General features: G+C 39.7%; 1 protein-coding gene across 3 annotated transcripts in view; it reads left to right on the forward strand.

Annotated features, from left to right (window-relative positions):
• TRHR (thyrotropin releasing hormone receptor) overlaps nucleotides 1-26,238 on the forward strand; it is a 167,048-nt gene that overhangs the window by 126,043 nt on the left and 14,767 nt on the right. The gene's annotated exons all lie outside the window — the stretch shown is intronic.

The raw sequence follows: 26,238 nt of genomic DNA on the forward strand, positions 1-26,238 counted from the left end.
TAAATGTGCCATTTTACTTTTATTACTAAAGAATAATTTTCCATTTTGCTTCACAATCATGTATACAAGAACATGTTTAATGTATAGCTCATAAATTGACACAGGGGTGCTCCCCTGCAGTTTCATGCTTTTGTTCTTTGTTTCAGGTGAGCATACACTGTTCATGCCCAATTTTATATCTACAAGTTTGAGCCATAATTCCACCAGTAGAGAAAAATGAATTATCTCAAATACCTAGAGACAGGAAAAACTGCAGTCGTACAGAATTCTCAATTTGGCCATGCAAAAAAACATCTTAAAATCAGTCAAACTTGAAAATGACAAACTGCTTTACTTTGTACTTCTTAATACAGCGTCTTGTGAATTCTTCAAAATGCAGGTATCCCAAGTTCCAAACAGACAAAAGGTTAATCTGTAACTCTGTTCTTGTTGTTCTTTACTATTTGTTATTAACTGCGGGAAAGGAACTATATGAAGCTAGAACTAGGTCAGTATTAAACACATTTTACAGTAGGCCAGTTAGATTCAATATCCCCCCAATTTGGTTAAATATTCATTCAGATCTCTGAAAGCACCTTGCAACAGCCTAGGTGTGGAGGTCACAAGGATCCATCAAAACAAACTCATCTTCAAAGAGTCCAAGGCTAATGAACACAACCAACCCAGAGCAGACCGTTATATTCCAACAGAGAGGACATAGCATCCATGAGGGGAGAAGTAAAAATGGAAGGGAATGGAGGTAAACTTTATGAAATACATGATATGTGAGGGGGACCTGAAAGACAGACAGAATATCGCAAAGCAGCGATGAGGAGACGGCAGAAAAGGAAGAAATGTCACCAGAAAGGAGAGAGGAGGTGGCAGAGGACTGGGCGTATCCAGAGATGGAATTATTCAGTATTGTTGAAGGGGTCTGTGGAAGGGAAATGTCTGGAGAGGGAAGGGAAGTCTGAACCAGACTGTAGTGTGGCCATGCACAATTCCCATCCCTCCTCCCCAGCCCGGCCCCTTTGTCATTTCATATACTTTCTTCCATATCTGTGCTTATAGCTGCTGCCTATGAGTCTACAGTATATACGGCTCCAGAAATGACATCTCCTGTCCCATACATGCAATTGCTTCTTGGATGTAATGTAATTATATCAAACTCACTGGTTTCTTTCATAAATGTCTCTTTTTCTTCTTTTCTGTTCTTTTTATTTCTCTTTATTTTTCTTCCTTTCTTTCTCCCTTCCTTCCTGTTGTTCTTTCCTGTTTTAGGTTCACAAACTATAGACCTGGGAATCCTTTTCTATTTTTTTTTTTAATCCAAATATTTCCCAACCAGATCTAAGCAATAACCAAGCCCTAGTGATTCTGGCTGGTAACTCCCCCAGCTGGCCTACTTCTCCACTTGCACTGCCACTGCCTGCATTTGCCACCTCTCACTGCCCTACTTCACTAACACCTCACCAGCCTCTCTGGCTCCCAGTCCTCTCTCCTCCAAATCATCCTTTGTGTTACCAACCAAGGGATCTCTCTAACAGAGATATATTACCAAAATAAATTTTAAAGTCCACTGAAGCCTGGAGTTTCAACTGCTTAGCATAACAAATAAGATCTTGGATCCTTCCGACATTTTCAGCTTCATCTCTTGTGCTCTCCCAACTTACTTTATGCTCCAGGAATACTGAATTATTTGCAGTTCTTTGAACATGCTGTGTTCTCTCAGCCTGAATGCTCCTCATCTGGCAAACTCCCAACTGTTTTTCAAGCCTCCAATCAAATAATGCCCCATGCAAACATCAAATCTTTCCTGAGTTTCTCAAATTTATGGACCTGGACCTTGCAGCCTAATTATTTAGATGTTCTTCCTATGTTTCTATAGTCCTTTGCATATACTTCAAGTTTAGTATTTCTTCTGGACCATAATTGTTAACCTGCCTGTCTCTCTACTGCCACTAATATCCTTAAGAGCAAACTTTGGTATATAGTAGGCTCCCAAAATGTTTATAAATGTAGTGGTGTGCTGCAGCCAAAGAGTATGGGCTTTCAAGATCAAGTTGTTGGACTGTCATCCCCATGCCACTTTCAAGGCCATTACATTTTATTACTTAAAATTAGCCATGACTGGCAGACTTATAAAAGAGAGATCAGTAAATAGGATAACCCACGCCCCCCTACTTTTGTGGAGAGATGATTGTTAAATATGTACCAGAACCTTTCTATTTATGTGTGTATAAATACAAATACATGTATGTTGTCATATGTATCAAACATATATAATTTCACATATATAATAAATTAAAGTGTGAAAGTTCAGTCAAAGCCAACACTCAGTTTTGCTCCCTGAAAAATTATTTATGTCATATCCTCCAATTTTAATTAAAATGTATTTTCTTTTATCAAATTCATTTTGAATTCCTAAATATCCAAAGTCAACTAGCCAGAATGGTGGTGATTTTGTTAGTAGATAAGACATTTTAGGAAGATTCTTTCCCTTTCAAAGGGGGAAATATTTACTTACAAACACAGCAGACAGAAAATAATTCACCTTGTTATACAAAATCACGTTGATTTTCTTGTTATCCTTTAAAATCTTCTCCATCAGAGAGCTCTCTGAGGCAGAAGGGGCAGAGAGACAGAGGGATGGCAACCCGGGGGAGGAAAACAATCCAAGCAGAGATTTAAAGAAGAGAATAAATCTACTTGAGTGCCCTTGTGTGACTGCTTTCCTGAAACAATTTGCACGCATTCTCTTCCTTCGGAAGGAACTATCTCCACTCTGCTCTGACAAGCTTTCAACACCCTCTAAAATGTGACATTTCATCATATTCCTGGCACTGTTCATCCACTGTCTCGTTAATTCAATGAAGATTCATTGAATGCCAGTTTCATACCTGATATTCTTCTAAAGAACCAGTGATAGTCACCAGCTTATCAAATTTTCAATAAAATACAAGAGATTTGATATTTAAATATTTAGAAAACACAAGATTAGGCTGTCCAGCATGCAGAAGGAGCAGCAGCAAAGGGCGAATACTGTACTTAAGACTGGAGAGCAAACCCCCAATGGAGTAAGTCACTCTCACTCATGAAGAATGAGTTGACATTCACCAGGCCAACATGAGAAGACGACTTTCATGTCAACAGAACTAGTCATTTAAGTCACCAAACTCGGCCCAGACAAGACCATGGAAAACCTAGTGTGTCATTTGAAGATTGGTTCTAAGGTGCTAGGGAACCATAGGTGGTCTTTCAAAAAGGCAGTGGTAAATGATATTTGACTTTGAGAAATTTGCTATTAAAATTGTCTGATGGGGCCAACCAGGAACCTGGGAAACAGGAATGAAGTTGCTGCAATCAATCAAGGAACGCATGAATTCAGGGACAGCATTAGGGATTGTTAGGATAGAATGTATGTAGATGAAAAATATTCAGAAGGCAAAATCAGAATGATTTCAGAACTAATTAGGTAGATAAAGAACAGAAAAAAATTCCTAAAGGGAGTTTAGGTTCTTAGCTGGGGCAGTCTATGGTTTATTAAACACAGCACAGAATACAAAGGGACGAGCAGTACTATTTATATTTCTCTCTTCTCCACAGATTCAGACACATTGAACAAGAATTTCCCGCACATGCCAAGTTCATTAGTACTTTATGACTTTGCTCATGCAAATTCTCCCCGCTTGTAAAGTCCTTGCTCTTGGCACTTCCACACATTTCTACAATGTGCAGGTTCCCAGCACAGGCTGCAATTAGGTCAACAGATTAGGGTAGACTGGGAGGCAGGTTGAGCATGAGCTCTAGAATCAGAAAAGCATAAACTCCAATCCCAGCTCTTTTAATGCTTGTGTCTATGGCTTTGGGTAAGTCATTTTATTTCTTGATACTTTAGTTTGTTCATATATAGGGTGAGATACTAATAATTCTCACTCATAGAGTGTGAGGAAATGACTAGTTCATCATAAACATTCAAAAATATTACTGTGGTTAAATTATAGATTTCAAATATCATGTACTCTTTCCTTATTCATAAAGCAATAAAAATATAAAATGGTCGTACGTTCCTGAAGAAGACAACAAAATTTATAGGTTATAACAGAGGCAGATCTTGCAGGGCTCTAACAGCATATTAATAAGATCAAATCAGTAAATGCTTCCTGCACTCAAACTGTGTGCCCAGAGAGAAGTACAACACCTAATGACACACAGAACAGAAGCTAGACATTATTCACTTTTTATTATGTGTTCTGTACTATTCAAAGTGTTTTACATAAACTCAGTAAATCTTAACAACAATCCTGGAAAGTACAGACTTATAGATGATAATTTGGTGGCATAGAGATGCTGCAAAACATGCCCTGAATCACTCACACAACTAGTTGTGGCAAAGCCGGGACTTGAACTCAGCACCTCCGCTCCAGAGTTTACATAATGTCAACCACTAGGACAAAGAACATTAAAAAAAAAAAAAAAAAGATGAGATTGGTGGAGGTTACAGTAAATTTTTTTGGAACTGATAGGATACAGTATAGAGGTTAGGTTAGTAATTGAATAGAATGAGAGAAGAGAAGTTGTTAGAAGAGAAGTAAAGGGAGGATTGAGAAGATATGATGGCATTGTCAATGGAAAAAATGGAATTAAAATAAACATGTTCTGCCAGAGGAATGGTGGTGAGATTATCCAAATATGTTACAGAGACATGAAAAATAAATTTGGAGAATGGATAGGCTGAGATTGGATCAATGATGTCAGGACACGAAGCCCAAAATCACCTCCAAGAGCTGCCTCGGTTTCTTCATCATGCTGTTGAGCAATGCCCATGACAATCGCATTCCTTAGATGGTGACTACGTTATCCTTGGAGTTCCCATTCCAAATGTGCTCCCAGTGATCTCTGCCTATCCATTTGCAGGACATTAATCACGTCCCTCCTTTGATTCTTGAAATGCCTATTTCAAAACTCACTCTCAGGTAGTTGTTATCTGCCACCCCTCCCGCAACACACACAGAAGACACCCAACATCTTTTCTATTGTTTTTGCCTCTGTTCCAGTCTCATCATTTCCCTTTTGTACTGTAGGTGAAAAGGCTGGTTTTCTGCCTCCCCAAAGTTTCAGTGAATTCATAACCAATATCTGTGACTCTTAAATGTTATCTTCTAATTCATTTCCTAGAGTGCTGATACAATCATCAAAATCGCAGACTTGATACCATCGCTGTGCTGCCTGAAATCCTTCACTATTCTCATTTCTTATCTGTTGAAATCTCAGGTTGCTACCATGCCCTACATTTATGATCTGTTCCCTAATGATTGCCCAGGATGTCGCCTTCCTTCCCCCAATATAATCCTTATCTGTTATACTCTAGCATACCTCCAAGCCAGTGGGCATATTCCCCCAAGTTTTAAGCCATCTAATTGACCTAATACTTCCAATTCAGCCTCTAATGGGTCACTTCTCAGAGCAGGCTCCCCTGATCTCCACTGCCAAGGTCTGGTGTTTCTTCCTCTCTGTTGTAGCACTGTGTGCTCTCATCTGTCCTACTAATCATGGTTTTGTTAATGACCTGTTCCAATGGCTGTTTTCACCACAAGATTGTCCACATCACCACTGCAGAAACATCAGCCCATTAATCTTTGTGTCCATGGTGCCCCACTCCATATGCTTAGGAACATATTGATAAATGACTAGAACAGCATGGAAGTGAAGAAAAAAGTGAAAGAATCAAATATGACTTGAAAGACATTTTTCAGAAGTTACTGAAAGACATGTTCAGGGAAAGGTATTTAAAACACTGCTAGGGGAATGAGTGTTTAGCTCTGTGTTAAGGTGTCTGCATCCTGTACAGGGGTATCTGGGTTCAGGTCCTGGCTTTCTTCTTGACTCCAGATTCCTGATAATGCAAACCCTACAAGGTAACAGTAATGGATCAGGTAATTGTGTTCCTAGCACCCATGTGGGAGACTTGAACTGTGATCTTACCTTCTGGTTTTAGCCCTGGCCTATTGCCTACATTTGGGCAGTGAAACAGCAGATGGAAGCACTGTCTTTCTCTCTACCCCTGTGACTCTCTGCTTCTAAAATAAATACATTTTAAATTTAAAAAAAAATCAGAAATGTTCAATTTGAGATGAGAAGTAGCTGTATGGAGGAGTTGGAGATATTAGATAGTGAATGATCAGAATCAGATATGTAGATTTGAGAATCACCAAAATAATGGAAAGGAACTATGACAAGGATTCTAAGTTTTTTTCTATTTATTTCAAAGGTAAGGCAGGGAAGTGGTGAGAGCAAGAGTGCTGCCATCTGCTGGTTCATTCTCCAGATGGCCACAATGGCCTGGGCTGGGCCAGGCTGAAGCCAAGACCCTGAAACTGCTTTCAGGTCTACCATGATGGTGGCAGGGGCCCATGAACTTGAGCCATCTTCTGCTGTATTCCCAGCCACATCAGAAGGAAGCTGGATTGGAAGTGGAGCAGCTGGGACTCCAATCAGCACTTAGACAGGATGCCAGTGTTGCAAATGGTGGCTTAACCTGCTGTGCCACAACACTAGCCCCATGAGGATTCCGTTTTTAAAAATGGGAGGACAGATTAATAAAAATTGAGATCTAGAAGAATGCTTTTATTTCAGAGGCTAAAACAGAGTTGGGTACTTTGCTAGAAATAAAAAGACCCATTTTCTCCTCTTGGAATATGGCCAGGTGAACAAAGATAGATTTTAGTGTGTACTCCCACTTGGGAAGGAATGTGAGGACAGAAGTATTAGTCAAAGTATGAGGAAAGTTGCTGTTAAAAGAATAAGTGGATTTATCTAAAACAAAAGTCATGGCCTGGCCACCAGAGTCAGGCACAACGCTTGAGAGCTATGTGGAGACACAGGAGAAAAACTTGAAAAAAATGTAAATTAAATTAGACCTAAAAATTAAACAAGGCTATGCATATGCACATGAAATAAAGTGAATAAGACACTTGATAATCATATTTAGTAGACATAAAAATAATATCCTAGAAAAAGAACTAAACTGGGGCCGGTGCCGCGGCTCAATAGGCTAATCCTCCACCTAGTGGCGCCGGCACACCGGGTTCTAGTCCCGGTCAGGGCGCCGGATTCTGTCCCGGTTGCCCCTCTTCCAGGCCAGCTCTCTGCTGTGGCCCAGGAAGGCAGTGCAGGATGGCCCAAGTCCTTGGGCCCTGCATCCCATGGGAGACCAGGAGAAGCACCTGGCTCCTGCCTTTGGATCAGTGCGGTGCGCCGGCCACAAGGCGCTGGCTGTAGCGGCCATTGGAGGGTGAACCAACGGCAAAAGGAAGACCTTTCTCTCTGTCTCTCTCTCTCACTATCCACTCTGCCTGTCAAAAAAAAAAAAAAAGAAAGAAAGAAAAAGAACTAAACTTCCATAAACAACACTGGTGACTCCACTGTACCCTTGAATAGTTTGCCCAGAAAAAAAATCATATAGTAACTTTAAAGCCTCCTATGCTCCCCCATTTGGGACCTTAGTTGTTTGAGCGTGATGGAGATTTATGGCTATGGGAGAACTCAGTGTATTTTCTGCAGGCAGAGGTAACTTAGTTTTGAAAATAAGAAAGTGACTCAGGGAGAAATGTGGCAGCGTTGTGAGAGTGAGAGAGGACATAGGCAAGGCAAAGGCGGAGCAACCCATGCATTTTTCAAGATCATTTGTAAAGTCAAGTGGCTCAAGCCCCCACAGATATGCGGCACTGAACCTTCTGCCACACTTTCTTGGATGGGAGTTCAGCTTTGTGGTTGATTCCTCTTGGTAAACATTTGAAAGATTATACAGACTTAAAATTTTGGTTGGTGGACGGTAGAGGGGAAGAATGCACTAATCCATTTTCTATTTTACCAGGAAAGATAGGAATAGGCTCAGATCCAGGGTAAATTTACAAGAGAAATATTTAACTAGAGATTATAAAGTACTAGGATGAACCTCCAGGGATTTCTGTAAGAATCCATTAGACAGCTCTCTGAAAAAGTTAAAAGCAATCAAATCAATTCTTATGTATAAACCAACTACAGTGCACAGTGGAGGTGCTTTCCTGGAATTAAGTATGGTCTGGTTAAATTATTACAATCCCTTCCAGCACTTAATTACATGGGTTGGGAAAACAGGCAAAGTAAAGAGCAGATACACATATTCAGGACAGATTTTCACTTCCTCACCAATGCTTTAAAACCTCTTCTCTGCCAGGCACTGTGTTCATCCCTAGGATATGAAAATAAATGAAGAGTTTTTCTCAGAGGAAGTTCAAAGTCTAATAGGAAAAGCAAAGTAAACTGATAAGCTATAAAGGAATGTACTAGCGTGGTGAAAAACACAGATTAGTGGCTCTTGATCTGGAAGGTTGGGTAGAGGTGGTCATCAGAAAGGCTTTCTGGAACCAAGGACTCCTAAATTAAGCCTTGTGAATTAGCAGACATCTTATAGATGAAGAAGGAAAGCGGTGTCTGCAGTGGGAACATTACAGGTGAAGGCTAGAAATACAGACTTATCCAAAGAACCTCAAGTATCTCATTAATGCTGAGTAACCAAAGATGAAACTAATGAGGTAAGTAGAGACCAGGAAAGAAGGTGGTTAGTATACTGAGGGATTCAGACAAGATTCTAAAGGCTGTGGAAAGCCACTGGGAGATTGCCAGGCAGGGAGTGTTATAACCAGATTTATGCTTGAAGAATATCACTGCTTTCCATATAGGAAAATAGTTGGTCCAAAGTCAGGGATTTTAGTTAGGAGAGGACTGCAATAACATGAGCACAATGATAATCACCCTGTGCATGCCTAACATGACAAGGTAAATAGCTATTAGTAGAGAAAGAAATATGTACAATCAGAATAGAATCAGTAAAGTTGGTGTGAGTAGATGTGAGAGAGGAAGGCAAAGGTGGCTCTCTTGAATCTTTGAGAGCAAAACTGGTGTGACAGCCAAGAGATTAAATTCTGGATCTAACCCCCTGGGATAACATCCTGGATTGCCAATGATTATGTGATGTGAACCAGTTAATTTGCAACCTTGAGCCTTAGTTGATACACTGTGAAAATGGTGATGATAACAGCACCTATCTCTCAAGGTAGTTATTAGGACTTGGTGCAAACAAACAAACTCTTTATAAAGTACATATCACAGTTCCTGGAATATAGAAATAATAAATTTTATTTACTGCTATTATTAAGTGGATAATGTCATTTACCTGAATGGGGACAGTAAGTGGAGGACAAACATTTCCTTGAGGTGAAAAAGTTTAGCTTATTGTATTTGAAGTATCTACAGAAGACAAAGACAGAATCAGAAATACAGATTTAGAGCTCAAAAGAAATAAGTATCCTGCAGACATAGATTTGGAAGCAGTTAGCATACAGATCATTTATTAAAGAAACCAGAGTAATACCATCCCGGGAGGCAATTTTGTGGACTAGGAAAGAAACACTGAGTAGCTAGAATTCTAGGGAGAATAAGAGCCTGTGAGATAAACAGGGAAGGAATAGGCAGAGACAGAGGAAGGAAACAAGAGAAAAGTCACAAAGACCAAAGAAGGAGTCTATTTTAAAGGCAGTCAATGGAAAACATCAACGATAGGGTCTAAAAATGCATTGGAAAATTTTGCAAGTGGTTTCCTTAAAGCATCAAGGAAATTAGACTGCGTGGATTTGATGGAGGAGGATGTATGATGGGTGGAGGAAACTACAAAGAGGTCAGGAATCGATCTCTGTTATAACAGCCTTGATTGTGATAGAGAAAGTAACAACTGGAGAAATAAATATAGGGTGTTTTTGTATCACTTTGCTTTACTTCTTAAGTTGGAAGAAACCTGAGCCTGTTTAAGTCTTGATAGGAAAGAGCTAGTGGATTAGAAAGAATTATTTGGAGAAACATGAGTAAGACTCAATATTGATAGAAAATAGTTTCTGAGGAGGCAAGAAGTGATATGAAAGGGGCCATCATTCTTTTCTTTTTCAGTGAGGTTTGGGTCAAGTTTACTGAGGCATGTGCTGCACACAGCAGGGTCTGGTACATAGAAGTACCTAATAAATGTTTTTTTCAGTAAATAAGTAGATAAATGAATGTGTTCTAAATGAATGGATTAAAAAGGGAGTGAATAAGATACAAGGAAAAGAGATAAGGATGATCATGGTTGCTGATGAATTTTAGATTAGAAGGCAGAATGTTCTCATTAGATGGTCTCTATTTTCTCCATGAGATAGAACAGGAAGTCATGGGCTGAGAATGATGAGATTAATGCCAGGGAAAGGGGGCAAGAGTAGAAGCATGGATGTTCATTGTGGGAAATGGGAGAGGTAGGTGATTGGTGAAATGATAATGATTAGATTCCAATAGTGTTTTTTTAAATGAACTAGTGTGATAGTAAATTACATTTGATATGAATTTCTTAATAATATCTGAACATGTTCCAGTTGTCTTTTCTGGGACTCATTCTCAATAGTCCACATTTAAATGAGCCATTTCATTGACCAGAAAGCTACCTGGCATGGTCCTCAAGGTTGTTACTGTTCTGCCGCAGCAAGTGACACATCCACAGCCAGGATAATTTCTCATTTAGCATCCTATTCCCCTTCATTGAGGCAAAGATCTTATGATAAAGGGCCAGACTGGATTAGATTGGAAGTATTACCACAGGGCAGAGACTTCTTCATCTGCTAAAAGTTTGCATCGGAAGCCCTGACTCCAAATCAATAAAACCAGATGCTTCAATAAATCCCTTACTCAAAGCCATTGTGAACAAGACCAGCTCATAGGAAACAACTCCTTCTTCACAATCTTGAGCCAGCTCTCTCCTTTATCAACATCCCCAGATGAACATCTGAGCTACACAGTCTGTTTTTCATTTCCACTTTATCTTTGAAAAATTCTGGAAACACATTTAGAAGCAATTCGCCTTGGGACAAAAGCAGCACATTCCGTTTCGCACCTGGTTGTTGACTTCACATTGCTGCTGACTTTACCTCAATGGAATATGGTGTCATGAGGCTTGAACACTTAATAAACAGGGATCGACACAATCAAGGGTGCTTGACTCTTCTGGTTCATAGGCAAGTGTCTGGCTTTTTGTTCCTCACTGAGACCCTTGAGAGTACTATAGGCAAAAACTAAAGTACTAAAGGCTTCCGCTATCAATGTCCTGCCCTCACACTTCAGCATCATACAGGATGTTTGTTTATTCCTGGGGGAGCTCTCTGAACTCAAGGAGTCTGTGTCAGTCACTCAAAATCCAATGCAGACCAAAATTCAGACAGGAGGGAAACTGCCGTTATTGACCATGGCTTTTAAGCTAATGAATAGCGGTTTCTGTTGCTGGCTCCTCCTCAACTCTAGCTATTTCATCAGAATAATTAATCAAGAGAGGTTATTAAATCATCCAGGCTATTGTCCCCATAGTAAATATGCTTTAAAATAGACAAATACCTATGCATATACTCCAAGTAGAGAAAGCAATTTTTATTTTTTAAAAAATGTAATGATAAACACTTAGGCACCAGAAAAAGAAACTCCTGTCCTTATCATGCCCTGGTAGTCAAGACATAAACTTCTGGACTGCAACAGAATGAATTATCTCACATAATTTCAGTGGTCATTAAGAAGATCTTGGCAGCATTTTTGGAAGGAGCATTAATTTTTGCAAACTGATTCCTAAATGTAAACCCACTGTCAGATAATGCTGCCTTCTTTTAGAGAATTACAGCGTGAAGCTCTTATAATTAGAATCCTATTCATTCAATAGAGTCACCTTTTTGCCTGAGCTAAACTGACCCAACATGATCCTGAAAGCTATTTTTTTTCTTTTGTAGCAGTGAGAAATATAAAGCATTCTTTCAAAAGCACTGATAATTTATCATAAAGGCAACTTGAAGAATGTTGATTAGCAAGCATAAAATTCAGAAAGCCATTTTCCCTAAAGAGTAGTAGAAATGCCTGCATTCAGAGGTAAAACATCTTGGTAAACTGTTATATAGTGGCACCAGGGGAAATGCTGTGTGCAAAAGCCTTTGTAATGAGTAGCTATTTCCTCATAAACTGATGAGTTAATATTTCATATATTTGCTGTGTTCACCATCATCATAAAGATTCAAACATATTATATCTTAACAAGGTGTTATAAATTTGTTGTTCACATTTATTTCACTCCAAAATTCCTGAAGAATAGGACATTTTCCCTTCACTTTTAAAGGCATATCCCAATACAAATTCTAACGAGAGGGCGAGATTTCAGACTCCCCAGACACCATGGAGACTTTTGAACATTTCTCCAACTGATTCTTAAAACCCTCCTCAAAGCCTCTCCATCCACTTGTATTCCAGCTTAGATTCTTCAGTTAGTATCATGCAACAGACTACGTGTTTGGTCTTCCTCCAAAACAACACAGCCTGGAAAATAGTCTATCCCACCTGCGTAAGTGTCAAATCATTAACCAACTTTTATGATAGATGATACTACTGAGCTCTTATTATGTGCCCAGCATGGTGCTAAGACATTTTTACCCATCATCTCACTTGCACCCAGGGTGTAGTCATAATGTATGCTATCAACTTCAAAATGGGGGCTGACATTTAGTGACATTAAGCTTAAAGTCATTTTTAAAAAAATGGAGGAGCAAGGAGTTTAAACCTAGTGTCTAATTCAAAGTCTCTGGCAGCAACATTATACTCCATATCTTCACATACCTGCCCATGGTGCTAGTATCTCAGTGATGAGATACAGAGTGAGCCATACCTTCACAAGATAAATGGGATTTATTACATGTGTGACAATTAAATTCATGCATTCATTCCATAATAATGCATTGAATACTGTTTGAATGTTCTAGGCACTATTTTAGACCTTGGGAACACAGCAATGAACAAATCAAACAAAAATCTATTCTAAAGAATTTACCCTCTAAGACAAAGGTAGGAAACAGGGAGTAAAGAGACAAACACATATATCATATGAAATTGTGGCATATCCTATTGTGGATAAAAATCAAAAAGAAAAGGGGGATAATGAAATGCTGAAATGGAATACAATTTTAAATAGGATAGTCAGATATATTAAATAATAGCCTCTTTTCAGAGTATGATATTTTGATTATCTATACAGACACTAGCAAATGGCATTTATAAATCAATGCTCAAAACTCAACACAGTTTTTCCCACTGGTGCAATATTAAAATCCCAAGTGGACTTATAGAAGTCATTTGATTTTTATGTGCAGGAAGTATAGCATTAGTGATGCTATTCAATTATATTTCATAAACTTTTATAACACCCATTCTAAATGAAAATGTATTCTGATTCATAACTGAAGTGTTTCTTGGTGTTGGAATAGGAACCTTTTGGTGGATCTGTGATTAAGAGAAGTTACTGATAATTGTTCCTACATCCAGGTACAGTGTTAATTCTCTCCATTTTTGTGAGAAAGTATGACAGTCTTGCTCAAGTCCTCACCTGGGACTAAGAAACAGTGACCTTTTCAGAGACAAATCAGAGAAGACTCTTCTACCCAGTTCAAATCTTCATTTTACCCTTAGTATGTGGTGTATGAATTTCTTCAAGTGTGAAATGGAGATAATAATAGTACCTTGTGCATAATGATCTTGTCTAAATATGATAGTACGTAAGTGAAGCACTTAGAACACAGCTTGATTCACAATAAGAACTGAATATTTACTACTAATTGGTTTCAAAAATAGCTTTAACTTTTCAAGAATTGACTATGTTCTGAGAACTGGCAGGAAGAACTTAACATTCTTACATTTATCTATACGGCAACCATGCAAGATAGGTCAAGTTACTGCTTCCATTTTACTAAAGAGAAAGCTAAGAATCAGAAATAGTAATGGGTCCAAATGGTAACAACTGTCAAGTGCTGGAGACAGGCTACTAGCCCAGCCTGGCTGCCATAGAAGAAGAGAGTCTTTTGTATTGCAGTATTAGGAAAGTCTGAGTGACAAACCCAGGGACTGGTTTATTTGGGACCAAGACAGCCAGCTACCACCAATCTGTAAATATGCCTTCTTCAAGTGCCTCTTGACATGGTTTCTATATGTCTTCCAATCTAATAATTCTTTTTTTTTTTTTTTTTTTTTTTTTTTTTTTTTGACAGGCAGAGTGGACAGTGAGAGAGAGAGAGACAGAGAGAAAGGTCTTCCTTTTGCCTTTTGCCTTTGGTTCACCCTCCAATGGCTGCCGCGGCCGGCGCGCTGCGGCCGGCGCACCGCGCTGATCCTTTGGCAGGAGCCAGGAGCCAGGTGCTTTTCCTGGTCTCCCATGGGGTGCAGGGCCCAAGCACTTGGGCCATCCTCCACTGCACTCCCTGGCCACAGCAGAGGGCTGGCCTGGAAGAGGGGCAACCGGGACAGAATCCGGCGCCCCGACCGGGACTAGAACCCGGTGTGCCGGCACCGCTAGGCGGAGGATTAGCCTAGTGAGCCGCAGCGCCGGCCCCCAATCTAATAATTCTTAATAGTTCTCATCTTCTGGAAAAGTGGGTCTCAGGGTGATTAAAATACAGTGAAATGATTTCATGAATTTTTTTTTGTTGCTAGAGAGAAAAAGCTAACCATGAATCTGATATAAGATAAATCAAATTTTGAATAAAAACTTTAGTCCACAAGATAAGAGCCAGGATTATTTAATCTTTATTTCTCATAGGCTTTGATAATTATGTGACAGAATTGACATTTTAAGCCTAAATCATAATAGTGGTTTGAAATAGGTTGTACGTCATTTGTTTTATTAAAAATATTCAACTCTTCTGTGGTTAGCAAACTAATTATGGACCGAATTCTGACCTCCTGCTTATTTTTCTAAATTGAGTTTAAATCAATCTTAAAAGGCTATACACATCCATTTATGCATTGCCTATGGCAGATTCTTCCCTATAATGAAAGACTTTTGAGTAGTTGCAACGGAAACTGTAAGGTGCACAAAGGTTAAAATATATACCATCTGACTCTTTTACAGTAAAAGCTTGATGACTCCTGGACTCTTCCTAATTAAGAATTTGTTTGTGAAAATATTAGATACTTAATACAGCTACTAGTGCATGACAGGTGTTCACTAAATACGTAATAAAATCATGCTAAATAAAAATGTTTAGATTGCACAAAATCTTAGAACTAGAAAATCCAAGCTTACCACGAGCAGCCCAAGTTAGCAGCTAATGGATCCCAGGCTTTTATCTTTACTTTATATCCCCCAGAGCAAATGCTCTGTCCATTACATTGCAGAATGTTGATTCTGATGAACCCTAAGAATACAAATTTGTATTTAGATGCAGAGTGATATCAGGAAAAATAGCTTTCTATAACTTTATAAGTGACAGAGAAGTCCCAAATGATTGACTGTGACAGCAGGCAGATAAGACAGAACAGTGCCTGTCATTTGGAGGCAAATCCCATTCTACTTTGGTGTATATTAACATAGTGTCAGTCAACACCCACTAATGGGAAGTGAACTCAGCATAAATCATATTGAGTTAGTATGCCCTTAGGTCTTTAATTTCCCTACATTCTTCCTACCAATACAGTCACCAATTCTTCAATTTTGCAGAATAGCAAACTGTTCTCCAGAATATTTTATTCACCATAATTTGATCTATCATATCTCTTTTGGAGAAAGAATATTTACACACTGATTTTCATTTTTAACTTTTAACTTACAGTATTTTTTGATGCCAGACTCTGTTTCAGGAAATAAAGATACTAATATGCAATAAGTTATTCCTAACCATTGAAATCTCACACACCAGAAAAGAAACGAGACACAAAATAATATTTGGGACTAGACCAGAAATATAAAATGTCCACACAGAATTCTGTCAAAGCTGTACATCTTAGAATAGTCAATTTGTTTCTTCATTCCATCGTGTGTTCATTCATTTTCTGAATATTTATTTCATTGACTAGATGGCAGATCCTCACACAGCTTCTTGCAGATAGAGTAGAGTAAGGCTCCTCAAGGAGTGGTTATTCTCGCGAGGATAGACAATAAGTAGGTAAGTAAGTAAAACAAGATCCTTTCAGGTTGTAACCATGAATGCAAGCAAAATAAACAGAGAGAAATAGGAGCAACTAACTTGGAGGAGGACTCCTACTTACCACTCTAAAAATAGTAACTCCTCTGGATCTCTTTTTTTGTTCACCTAGAAAATGAAGTGAATACCTATGTCATAACTGCTGTAAAGATGTAATAATTCAATAAAGTCTTTAGTACTATGTTTAACATACTGAGTGTTCAATAAGGTATTACTATAGTGGTTGTCAAAGGCTTCTCTACCTTTGGTTAAATCCTCCACATTTTCCCAGTGATGGGAACTTTTACCATTCCAAATTATGTAAAATTAGCTGTCATTTGTTGAGGCCCATAATCCATGCCAGTGCTTTATATACATTTCTTTCTTCATTTTTCTTACCTGCTTTTGTTTCACAGATGAGTATACAGGAACTTAGAAGGATGAAATGTCTTGTGCTATGCCATACACATAATAAGTAGTAGAATGAGAATTAGAATGCAGCCATGTCTGTATTCTATGTATGTGTTCTCTGTATGTATGCATTCAACAGCCCATTTTCCTTTTTTTAAGATTTATTTATTTTATTTGAAAAGCAGAGTTAGAGAAAGAGAGGAAGAGACAAAGAGAGAAAGAGGGGGCTGGTGCTGTGGCACAGTGGGTTAACACCCTGGCCTGAAGCTTCAGTATCCCATGTGGGTGCCAGTTCAAGACCCAGCTGCTCCATTTCCAATCCAGCTCTCTGAAGTGGCCTTGGAGAGTAGTGGAAGATGGCCCAAGTCCTTGAGACCCTGCACCCATATGGGAGACCAGGAGGGGCTCCTGGCTCCTGGCTTCGGATCCGCACAGCTCTGTGTTGTGGCCAATCGGGGAATGAACCATCAGATGGAGGACCTCTCTCTCTCTCTCTCTCTCTCTCTGCCAATCCTCTCTCTGTGTAACTCTGACTTTCAAATAAATAAATAAATCTTTAAAAAAAAAAAATATATATATATATATATAGAGAGAGAGAGAGAGAGAGAACTTCCATCCACAGGTTCATTCCCCAAATGGCCACAAGAGCCAAAGACGGGAGCTTCATCCAGCTCTACCATGTGGATGCAGCGGCCTAGGGCCTTTGGCCATCTTCCAGTGCCTGAGTAGAGAGCTGGATCATAATTGGATCAGCTGGTACTCAAACTGGTTACCATATGGAATTCTGGCATTACAGGTGACAGCTTAACCCACTATGCCACAATGCTGGCCCCTACTAACCCATTTTCTTAACCACTGCACTACAAAGCCACCTAGACCATCCAAAAGACGCTGATGTGTTCATCTGTGTTGAAAGTTTGGATCTCCTAGCCAGAGCCAGCATACCCTGTGCCTCAAGTACATTGTAGACTCAAATGATGTTCTGACCAAACAGGTGAGAAGCAAATACAGAAAAACTTCATTCAGTTTGCAAGGTGAACACAGGGAGAAAGTTGGCACCCATTGCAAAGAATGTAGATTTCAAGACAGGATAAAGAATATGGCACCCCCCTCCCTTTCCAAGGTGGGCATTTGATATATAAGTTCAGACACCACTTGGGATAACCTGCATCCCATATAGAAGTACCAAGATTTGAGTCCCTGCTTCAATCTTGATTCCAGCTTCCTGCTAATTTGAAACCTAGGACATAGCAGGTGATGGCTCTAGTCATTGGATCACTGTCACTCATGTGGGGGACCTGTATTGAGTTCCTGGTTCCTTACTTTGGTCTGGACTGTTTCCAGCTATTGCAGGCATTTGGGGAGTGAACCAGTGGATGGGAGATCCCTGTCTCTATCTCTCTCTTTCTCTCTCTCTCTGCCTTTCAAGTAGTTTTTAATATAAAAAGATGACTACAATAGCCCTTTGTATTAATATAGTACCTGTTACAATGGATTTCATGTCTTCTTTTTTAAAAAACTTTTATTTAGTAAATATAAATTTCCAAAGTACAGTTTATAGATTACAATGGCTTTTTCCCCCCTATAACTTCCCTCCCACCCGCACCCCTCCCATCTCCCATTCCCTCTCCCATTCCATTCACATCAAGATTCATTTTCAATTATCTTTATATAAAGAAGATCGATTTAGTATATATTAAGTAAACATTTCATCAGTTTGCACCCACACAGAACATAAAGTGTAAAATACTGTTTCTGTACTAGTTACAGCATTAATTCACATTGAACAACACATTAAAGACAGAGATCCTACATGAGAAGTAAGTACACAGTGACTCCTGTTGTTGACTTAACAAATTGACACTCTTGTTTATGGCGTCAGTAATCTCCCTAGGCTCTAGTCATGAGTTGCCAAGGCTATGGAAGCCTTTTGAGTTCACCAACTTCGATCTTATTCTGACAGGGTCATAGTCAAAGTGGAAATTCTTTCCTCCCTTCAGAGAAAGGTACCTCCTTCTTAGATGGCCCATTCTTTCCACTGTGATCTCACTCACAGAGATCTTTCATTTAGGTCCTCTTTTTTTTTTTTGGCCAGAGTGTCTTGGCTTTCCATGCCTGAAATACTCTCATGGGCTCTTCAGCCAGATCTGACTGCCTTAAGGGCTGATTCTGAGGCCAGAGTGCTATTCAGGACATCTGCCATTCTAGGAGTCTGCTATGTATCCTGCTTCCCATGTTGGATTGTTCTCTCCCTTTTTGATTCTATCAGTTAGTATTTGCAGACACTAGTCTTGTTTGTGTGATCCCTTTGACTCTTAGACCTATCAGTGTGATCAATTGTGAACTGAAACTGATCACTTGGACTAGTGAGATGGCATTGGTACATGCTACCTTGATGGGATTGTATTGGAATTCCCTTGGCACGTTTCTAACTCCACCATTTGGGGCAATTCCGATTGAGCCTGTCCCAAATTGTACATCTCCTCCCTCTCTTATTCCCACTCATATTTAACAGGGATCACTTTTCAGTTAAATTTAAACACCTAAGAATAATTGTGTGTTAATTACAGAGTTCAACCAATAATATTAAGTAGAACAAAAAATACTAAAAGGGATAAAGTACTAAATTGTACATCAACAGTCAGGACAAGGGCTGATCAAGTCATTGTTTTTCAGTCAGTTTTCTTGCACATATTTACACATTTTAAATGTAGTCATCAGAAAGCTTTGAGCGGTAAAGCTGAGATATAAAAATAACATCTTTTGAGATCCATGTTTAGTTAAAACATCAAAAAGCTAAGCAGAATTTATGGTTTGCTAAAGGAAAGAAACATGTCTCCTCCACTTGTGTTGTCTCTGTGAATTGTCTAAGGATGGCTGGAAAATTAACTTTGTTAACTCTGTGGGGAGCAACCCGGACTAGACTAAGTTACTGGAATTAAGACTTATTCTATGCATCTGCTCTCCCACAATATGGCGCTGGGAGAGGAGAAAACAGCTTCTACACAGCTGCCTCCAGTTCAACCAATAAACTGTAGGACCTGCTCCTGATTGGAGGAGAGCAGTGTACTCGGCGTGTGGGCAGCCGAGTTGGGATTGGCGGAAGAGGACTATAAAGGAGGAGAGAGACGGCATGCACCAGGAACATCTAAGGGGAACACCTGTGCAGCCCCCGAGAGAGCTGGCCGGCGGTGTGCCGCTCCCCCGCAGAAGTGGGGAATGTGGCAGGGGGAACCGCCCTTCCACGGAGGTGGAAGGGTCGGTAGCCAACCCGGGAAGAACCAGCAGCAAACCCGGGAAGGGCCGAGCAGACAAAAGAACAGCGCAGGGTCCCACGAAGACGGGGAGCGACATAATGGTGCCGTGACTCGGATATGAAGCCTAGGCAGGATTTAGTGTCGTTCCTCCATGAAGAGGGGGAGCGACAAACTCCAGACAGGTTCAAGCAGGATCTACTCTAGAAAAGACACATGTACTGTGGGAGTTGGATGCCTCCCAAATGCTCTCGGCCTGTTGATGAGGGACTTTGTTCAAGACTTTTAGAAGTGAGACAACTCAATGCCCACTAAAAAGTTGGCAGCTCAGAGAGTACCATCACCTTTTTTCTCTCCATAATTCATATTTCACATGTTAAAGTATCCTCTTTGATTTCCCAGTAGCCTTTGGGTAAGCAGCTGAGGTATCACTTTTTTTTTTTTTTTTTTAGAGATTTATGTTCTTTATTTGAGAGGCAGAGTTATAGACAGGAGAGGTAAAGATAAAGAGAGAGGTTTTCAATTCACTGGCTCAAATTGCCACAATGGTGAGAACTGGCCTGATCCAAAGCCAGGAGCCAGGAACTTCTGGGTCTCCCATGTGGGTTCACGGGACCAAGGACTTGGACCATCTTCCCCTGCCTTTTCCAGTTCATTAGCAGGGAGCTGTATTGGAAGTAGAGCAGCCAGGATGCAAACTGGTGTCCAAATGGGATACCAACGCTCAGGCAGAGGCTTAACCTACTACATACACCACAATGCCGACACAGAGGTATCGCTCTTCTGTACCTGGGTCTACAATTGTCACTCTTTCCAGGCTGGATATCCAGAGAATCATAGGGGAGAGAGGAGGTTAGGAAATACCTTCCTGAGAAAGAATCGATATTGTCAGAGGAGTGTTACAGCTTACTGCTGGATCTCCACTGCAGAGCCAGCCAATGTACATCATTTAAGAATTTCTAAAACTTGGTTTCAAACAGGAAATTGATCAGGAGCAGTAACCATACTAGAGAGCAAAGGTAGGAAAACTGAAGAAATAGGGCAGAGTTACCCTATGCTTAGCTATGGACTAGTAATTTACCTTGAAGAGAAAACACTTAGAAAAGTCTGCATGGCAAACTTAAACCACAGCAGAGGAACAGTAACATTGTTCCAGCATGGCTCATGAAAGAATTCAAAATCACATTTTTATCTTCTAAATTCAGATGTTATTATAATTTGAATCCCAATCCTACCAGCTGAGATTTTCCTTTCTCAGTGTGTTTCCAAATATCTGCCTCCTGTGAACAAGAAACCATCGACTCAACAGGAGAGATGCCAGTCTTTCATCCTGCACGATTAAAGAACTCCATAATCAATACTGAAATGCCACACTACAATAGGTGCTAGTTTTATGGAAAGTTTTACATATAATATTCAAGTGTTGCTACAAATCTTTTTTATAAGATTTATTTATTTATTTGAAAGAGTTACCCAGAGAGAGAAGGAGAGGCAGAGAGAAAGATCTTCCATCCAATGGTTCACGCGCCAGTTGGCTGTAACGGCTGGAGCTGCACCCATCTGAAGCCAGGAGCCAGGAGCTTCCTCCAGGTCTTCCCATGGGGGTTCAGGGGCCCAAGAATTTGAGCCATCTTCCACTGCTTTCCCAAGCCATAGCAGAGAGCTGGATTAGAAGTGGAGCAGCCGGGTATCGACCGGTGCCCATGTGGGATGCCAGCACTGCAAGCTGCAGCTTTACCTGCTATGCCACAGTGCCAGCCCCCTGCTGCAAATCTTATCTAGCACACAGCTGTTTTCCACTCTCAGTAGAACCCTGAAATCAAAAACATTTAAAAATATATCCCATCAAGACGCGGTGTCACAATGCACATAGCAATACCTTTGTTAGATGCTGTAGGTAAAAAACCCGAGTACAAACAAGAATTGGTTTTTCATTTTCCCTTCTCTTCTCCAACATACAGCCTCCACCAATTCCAACTTTTAAGTCTACAGTTTGTTTAGTTTTGGTTTTTACAAATTTGGAAAAATATTTCTTCCCCAAATTCATGATATTATAGTAAGGAGAAAAGATGACTTTGGCGTGCCTTTCAGTAATTGACTTGTGACTTTGCCAACATGAATCGTAAATGCAGATGAAAGTAGGACTGTTGTGAAGATAATACCCAGCACACTGCCTGGTACATAGTAGGTACTTCATATGTCTCTATTCTCTTCCTCCCATTTATCTGCTAATTCCTATCACTAGATTAGCCTACCTTCAATTTGCATTCCATTTTCCCCCTTCTACATTGAAACACGTTAAGAAAATACTGCACAGTCCTCATCTAACATAGACTTAAAGTCACTCATGGCCTCTCCAACACTAAGAAATTTTGGTATAACTTAGCGTTGAACTCCAGTTCCACTAATCAGGACAGCTCAAAATCCAATCACTTTTCTTCTTTTCTCACTCTTGATGCATTCATGTCTTTCTCTGTTTACTTTTTTTTTTTTTTTAGATTCATTTATTTATTTGAGAGGTAGAGTTACAGAGAGGGAGAGACAATGAGAAAGGTCTTCTATCTGCTGGTTTACTCCCCAGATGGCCACAATGGCTGGAGCTGGGTCAATCTGAAACCAGGAGCCAGGAGCTTCTTCCAGGTCTTCCACATGGGGGATAGGGGCCAAGTACCTGGACCATCCATTACTGCTTTCCCAGGTCATAGCAGAGAGCTGGATCAGAAGAGGAGCAGCCAGGACACGAACTGGCACCCATATGGGATACTGGCACTGCAGGTGGAGGCTTAGGCCACTACACTGTAGTGCAGACCCCTCTAACTTTGCTTTTGAAAGAAAGTACATGGCTTCCAGGGTCCATCCCATGTCGACTGCAGTAATTGCCACCACACTCTCATTTGACAAGGCTCAGGTATTTTCCTAGAGAACTAAAGGACTCACAGAGGAAGGCTCACATCGTATTCCGCATAGCAGCGCCAACCTGTAATGCCAGCACTCATCTGTGCTCTGGTGTCCTCCCGGTACCCAATGATGACCTTATTACATAGAGGCCACTGTCCTGTTCCCCAAATGTCTCTCTCACTCTTCCTGAGTTCCACCTAGCTTCCTTAGCACTCCCTAGAATTGGGGAAAAAAAATAATTTCACTTCACATGTACCAGACCTATAAATGTGCACTTTAAAAAAATCCTATGTCACTATTTCCCCCCACCATAAGCCTCACTTTTCCTTCCCCAAGCACTACCAGATGCAACCAAAGTTACTCTTGTGGATTTCTACTAATTTTTTCATGGATGTTTTTAATTATAGTCCAGCACAGAAAATACTTCACAATTTTTGCCAGAAAGGTTATTCTGAATGAAATACTGACAAGATCAAGATCCCATTCATTAGCATCCTTGGATATCTTGTCATCAAACCTATAAGGAGGGCAGGCTTTTAGCCTAGAGGTTTAATCACCAGGTGGGATGCTTGCATCTTTTATCATCAGAGTGCCTAGTTTTGAGTCCTGGCTCCATTCCTGATTCCAGCTTCCAGCTAATGCTCACCCTGGTAGGCAGCAGATGATGGTTCAAGTTGTTAAGTCCCTGCCATCCATATGGAAGACCCCGACTGAATTTCCAGCTCTGAGCTTTGTCTTCAGCCCAGCCCTAGCTGCCACAGGCACTTGGGGAGAAAAATTTGGTGGGAGTGTGTGCTCTTTTCCTCTCTCTCTTCTCTGCCTCTCAAACAAAGTAAAATAAAAAATAATATTTGATAAAATAGCTATCCATAAGTAATGTACAATGCAGAGTGCATTGGTTTGTGCACTCTGTACCACAAATCACCACTTAGGTTTTATTCACTTGTATTATACTTTAACTGACTTTGAGTTGATTCCAAGCCCTTTTCTAGGTATACCCATCATTCAACTTTTAAATCCCACTAGTGATCTCACTCCATGATAGGAAGCATCGTATATTGATTATAACTGTATTTTAAAACTAACTGTTCATACATAAGTCGAAACAAAGCAGAACAATCTGTAAGAAATTCCCAGAGCCCCCAGTTAGTGCAAAAGCTTGGCTAAATTTGATTTATTTAATTATCAAGTCAAATTTATCCTTCAACTGGCTCAATTAATGGAACAAAATGCAAAAGGTCATTGATCACTTTGCTGAGAGCCATCTGAGAGCAAAATATTCTCATTTAAAGAACACTGTGTTAATATGCAGAAATGCAGAACAGGGACAGAGTCCAAACACAGAATATATTGTTACCTTACAAAGAATGGCGTTAGAATATTAAAGACTAACTGCTTTGTATTCATTGACCAAGACAATGCTTCCAGAAGGAAATATACATCTGAAATTAAGAATATTCTAGCCAGAAAAAGTACAAGAACAGGAGCACTCTGCTCTGATTTAAAAAAAAAAAAAAAAACCCTAGAATCACACAAAACTCCACAAATACATCTTAACATTTGTGAAAAATAAGCATATATGCCATAATAATTCAGCAATGCATTGAGCACTTACTATGTGTCAGGATTAGGTTTTGTGTCACAGAGATGCAGCCAAAGTTTGTTGTTGATTTATTTTGTTCATAAAGTTAAAAGCAGAGTTTCTGCATCATACGGTGGGGGATTCAAAATTAATAAAAAGCCTATTCTCATAATAAAGTTACCTACTAGGATGCCCTTGAAAATCTCTCATTCAAATATAAGTTTAATAATGTGTTTGTCCCCTCTTATTTTATGCCTTTGAATTTTTAGTACTAACAAAACTTCTCTATTAAAGATTGCCCTGGAATTTAGGTGAGCTTTAGACATAAGTCATTATGTGGCCTGCCCAGTGTCCCCAAAGGCAGAGATGGATTGTCAAACCAATATGCCAGATACCAATCCCATTTTCTTCTTTTGTATCTACTACACTTTGTCAGTCATTAACATACCAAAGGACTATGCTTCAGTCTTTGTCTCCAAAGGGAAAGTATCCAGGAAACAGCAAGACCATGCTGTATGACCATGTACAGAACTTTTCCTGAATTATATATAGAATCAAAATTCAAATTTTCTGAAATAATAAAAGGATTTCAACTAAATCTCCTAGGGAACTGAGGTTTGAATCAGAGCATGTGGCTTTCTAGGTTGACTAACAAGTTGATTTTTGACAATTAATCAAAATATCTCCAGATTCTATGTAACCAGAACGTAGTGAATGACATTCTATTAATTGGGCCGTGGCCCAAGAAAGAGAGGTAGCATTATTTTATTTGATTATTTTCATATTTTCAACTTTCTTGTTGAAAAAGATTGGTGTGAAGGATTCCCATCTGCCTTCTCCCTCATCAGTACTTTCTAAATATAGCACTCCAGTATAGGGCAAAAAGTCACAACTGATCCCAGTGCTACCAAGGATGCCTATACCTCCCAAATAGATCACAAGCAATATTTATAGCAATTAGAAGTTTTTACGTCACTGTATGTGATCTTTGTGATTATCTTGATAGAAGACTAGAGTCAAAAAGCTTCAGTTTAATAACTAGCTTTGTCGCTTTTATATATGTCTTATAGTCATATAGTCTTGTTCTCTGCCTCTCAGCTGGTTTTTATTTCCTCATCAGTGAAATACAAATTATAATACTTAGCCTACAAAACTCAGAGGAATATAAGCATAACATGGTTTACTTTTATTATTTATTTATTTATTTATTTTGAGACTCAGGGAGACATACACATATACAGACAGAGCTCCCATCTGTTGGTTCATGCCCTAAATGCTACAATGGCCCAGGCTGGGTCAGGACTGAAACTGGGCCATCAGCCCAGGTCTCCTACGTGGGTGGCAGGAACCCAATTATTTATTCCATCACCATTGCCGACCAGGACCCACATTAGCAAGAAGCAGGAGTCAGGAACCAGAACCTGGTATCAAACCCAAGTATTCTGGTATGAGTTACAGGCATCAAAATCAGCATCTTAATTGCTGGGCCAAACAACTGTCCCACATAACAGTTTAGTGATGATGAAACAATTATATTAATTCCAAAGATCTAAATGAATTAACTGCTATCAAAACTCCATTAGATTTCAGGAGACCAGTGAGATAGGTTTCATTTTCTCATGCATCATCTTGATCTGTTAAATGTGCCTTAGAACAAAGGGACAGACACTGAAAAAGTAATTTTGTGCTTGTGTTGAGAAGATGACAATCTCACCTCTTGTATGTTGGATAGGATTCCCTGTTCTAGAGCGCAGTTCCTCCCATCATCCTCCTCTTCTCTCTCGTATCATAATCTTTTACTGTGCGTAAAATCATCTCCTAAGCAAAGGTTCTGTATCGCCTTCCATCTTTGAAAAATATAAATGAAATCTAGGCTCTTCATCCCTCTCTGGCAAGTCCTTTGGTTTTCTCCTCCCTTTTCCAACAAAATTCTCAAAAGATATGTTTACAATGACTATCTCCACTTCGCCAATTCTCTCTTGAACATATTCCTACCAGGTTTTCTTGATAAATGAAAGCTTTTATTAGTATAAGGTAATAATAATTTCACCCAAAATTCCCATTTCCTTGTCATTCT

The sequence above is a fragment of the Oryctolagus cuniculus genome, chromosome 6 (genome assembly GCF_051225735.1).
Source record: "Oryctolagus cuniculus isolate XC-2025 breed Fujian yellow rabbit chromosome 6, ASM5122573v1, whole genome shotgun sequence".
In the NCBI taxonomy this organism is placed as follows: domain Eukaryota; kingdom Metazoa; phylum Chordata; class Mammalia; order Lagomorpha; family Leporidae; genus Oryctolagus; species Oryctolagus cuniculus.